Here is a 4,089-nt window from a genome sequence, read left to right as displayed (position 1 = left end):
ATTTTTTATATATGTTAAGAAAAACAAATGCTGTCACATTCTGAGTTTCAGATTTGGACAAGCCAAAATCAGGAGATTAAGTGTTCTGAGCACTTAAATATTTCATCCACTTAAGTTAGATCCCATAATTCAGCTTGGCTTCTCTATCTTTAAACTATTGCCAATAAATTCTGGATTTGAATATAGAAAGATAAGCCCATTGATAACTTTCTACTACTATAGAGCTTGCCTTTCATAGAAAGTATCTTCAATGTTTAAATTTGCATACGAATTCCTTGCCATTTTTCTATGTTGATTCTAGTAGTTATGTCATTTTTTTTACTAATTCACCCCATTCTGCTACTCATAGAGTGCCTGATTTTGAAGCCTCTGAAAGACCACCACTGGAATAATCGAGTGTTTTTTGGCCCAGCATCTCCAAAGACAGATGAAAATAAGAAACAGAGCTGCTAGAGTTTTAAAAGGTGATTGTCAGTACAGATGCCAACAGGTTAAAACCAGCTGATGCATGCCCATAGCTAATGAAATGCTAACTTTGTTTTGAGAAAATGAAAAGGCAAGATGGAAGAGAGAAGATGGAGTAGGGAAGGGAAGGGAAAAAAGGGAAGGGAAGAGAAGAGAAGAGAAAGGAAGGGAAGAGGGAAAGAAAAAGTTGTAGATGTTCTGCATCACAGTTCACACTGTTGGTAATAAGGCATAGTTTTAGAACTTGAGTCTCCTACAGCTTTACGGTATGTGATATAACTACACCATCAAAACTGCATAATCTAAGGAAAACTATAAACTTTTCAGGGAGCAGAATTTTAGCTCAGTGGTATATTTCATGTTTCAAGTATTAGTGTTTTCTTTAACAGCGTAATATGCTCTCTCAACTGGTAATTATTTATTTAACATCTAAATTTCAGGTCATAATCATTTCAGTCATAATCCTGATAGAATATAAAGAAAAGTCATGTTTGCTATTTATTACTGTTGTTGAACAATGTACAATCAATAAATGCAGAGCAAAAGGAATGTAAAGGTATTTATTCATATGGTATCTTTGGTATGGAAACTGGAAAACAATCATAAAATAAACTGTGTGTATTAGTGATAAGAAATGAAGGAAAACAAGGGAAATTTTATACATGCATTTTATATATTCTTTGAAAAGTGCTGGGGCTCTTCAATTCCCTTATCAATTAACACATCAGAAAGAAGGGCCAGCCTACTCTGGTGAGACACCAGAGGGCTCAGACATTTGGAAAACTCAAACCATCTAAGCAGGACCAAAGCATCATGACAGCTTTCTACATTTAAAAAAGGACTGTGTAATTATAACACAAGCTTACTAATAGGTGTAAATTCTATTAATGCCAGTAGGTGAGTGGAAACCATTTGTATTTAAATGGAAACATAGCCCCATTTGTAGGTTCTGGACCACTACAAACCTAGGTCTCTGGAATTATTCCTGTAGAATATCTGTATTGAGGCAGAAACGAGCAATTCAGCCAAACACAGTGTAATTCTGAGCCCAATGTAGCAAAATGCCTAAAGCCTCAGATGGTTAATTTAACATCAACCTACAATGTATTATGCCTACCCTGAGACTATGTTTGCATTTACAGCTGCAAATCTGTGTACGCAAATGCAATATCTTTTCTGTGGGAAACAAAGAAGTGACACAGGAAATAGAGAGAGACACAGAACAGTCCTATCTCGCAATAAYGAAGCAACGTTGCTGCAAGGAAAAAGTTACGTTCTCTAAGAGTGTAGCCTGCCTGCAGTCTAAATGTGGAGAAGAGCATATTCTTGCTAAGTGTGTGATTTGCCCTTTTCTGGCCAGTGCTAAACATGACATCAGAGTTGTTAACCTAATTCTTTTTCTGAGCAAGGAGAGTCACAAATTAGGATGTCTACTTATGCACATCTTTTCTTAGATCTTTCTGACTCTCCTTAGGTCTTTGGGCTGATGACAGCGTAGGTTTGATATTTTGTGCCTGGCTATCGTTTGTGAGACTCACAAATGAGTGAGAAGCAGACTACTGTACCTCCTGCTTAAAAATATTATTGCCATATGTCTTCATATCTGAAAACTAGGGAAGAAAAAAACACACTTGCAAAAACACCTTCGCCATCCCCCCTCAAGCCATTAATGCATAACTCCACTGTTTTTCTAGACAAGATTGTAAGCAAAATAACATTGCTCTTTTGTTACATTGATGGAAGACAACACCAATATACGCTGAGTGTCAAAGGAGGGTGAAATCACCTGTAACACAAGAGCCAGCGTGAAAATGGATAGATCATACCATTCATGTACTAATATTACACTATTTATGACAGAAGTAGTAACAATTGTCAGTGGAAGCATTTCCTGACAATTAAAATCCAGTATGGTTTTGCCTTGAACCCTCAGGCCCTTCAGACAGTTGTAAATGCCAGGAAACGTCCTTTTCATTTCTTAAAAGATAAGCATAGCTTACAACATGAAAGTTGTAAACAGCTCATTCCTGACAGATTAGATGTCATGTTTTGTTCAGCCAAATTGCTTTTTTTGGATCATGGAGTATTTATGACATATTTTAGACCACACTACTCTATGCATACAGGAGTTTCAACCTCTATAATTGCATGCTAATAAAAACAAGAACTGAAGTATGTTTATCTCTTTGCCTAACTGTATGTTTTCAGAAAGCAAATAAAAAAATCCAGAAGTTCATCTATCATGTATATTCATGGATTATTCCTGTGTGTACTCAAATAAACAAGCACTTCTCAGTTTAAGCTACTGCATTATATGTAGTTGTACTTGAAAGAGCACTTCCAAAATTTTAACCATAGTACTTGCTTGTTGTATAAATAACAGGTTGCGGAGAGTTATCAGATGAAATAGGTTATAAGTCTCAAAGTAAGAGAGCTGCAAGGATTTCACATTCAGATCTAAGTATTAAAACCAACCTGCTTTCTCTGCATTGGGCAAAACCTATCCCAACAATAGCTGACATAATGCATAAAAGATGAAGAGGGATGTGGCAGTCTTTAGTCAACACACATGCTGCTTCATCAACATACAGTTTTATTTAGGATTCCCATATGATATATTTGGCTCCTCAGTGAGGTGTGCATTTTCCAGGGATAATCCAAGTATGTTAATATTGTGTGCCCAGACACTATGGGAGCATTCAGATAGGCTCATGGTGGGACCTTTAGAAAAGTGTATAATAACAATAAATTTTCTTGTGGTTTTGCAAGAGACTTCTAGGAGCTGCCATGAACCTCTCACAAGCTGCCAACACAAATTTGGTCAGGTTGATACTCCAATATGATTGCCACAGTTTGTATTTTGCTTTTTTCCATTAGCAAATGGTGGAGTGGTCAGTACCAGCCAACATCCTCAATGAAAGGGCCGTCCTGCAAAGCTGCAAGAAGGAGCTCCGCTTCCCCGGGCACTGAGCACCTGCAGCCTTTACCTTCAGGGACACATGTGGGCAGCATGTGCCACCACCACGAGTACTGCTCTGCTCAGGTGTCCTAGTGATGCACATCGGCTTGGTGTGCCAGGACCAGGGCACTGCGGCAGTGCGATGCCCACTCCTGTGCAAGTGAACCCCATGTCTGCACAGCCATTTGTGCCTGATCACCCCATGGTTGCCAGTGCAGCCCACCTCTGCTGGTGGCCTTCCCCCTGTGTGCCCCATGCCTGCCTGGGCACCCTGGGGCAGCATCTCCCATCCCTGCAATCCCTGCCCCGTTGTGCAGCCCATTCCTGCCTTTATATCCCATTCCTTCCTGCACACCCCATCCCTCTCTGCGCACCTTTATGCACCTCCCTGCCTGCACACCACATCCCTGCCTCTGCGCCCCATCCTTGCATGCCCGCTCCGTGCCCACACACCCCATTCCTTCCTGCATGCCCGGTGCTTGACTGTGCATGCTGTGCGCACCCCATCCCTGCCCACTCCAACCCTGCTTGCGCTCCTTGTCCTTGCAGTGTCCCAGAGCTGCCTGCGCGCCCCGTCCCTGCTCGTGCGCCCCGTCCCGGAGCGCCCCGTCCCTGCGCGGCCGCCCGCGCCTGCCCGCTCGGCGGTGCCCGCTCCGCTCCCCTCC

This window comes from Rhea americana, unplaced genomic scaffold, assembly GCF_003343005.1.
Source record: "Rhea americana isolate MKP2758 unplaced genomic scaffold, rheAme1 scaffold_129, whole genome shotgun sequence".
NCBI classification, from domain to species: domain Eukaryota; kingdom Metazoa; phylum Chordata; class Aves; order Rheiformes; family Rheidae; genus Rhea; species Rhea americana.
The sequence above is the reverse complement of the archived record's forward strand: the minus strand, read 5'-3'. Positions refer to the sequence as shown.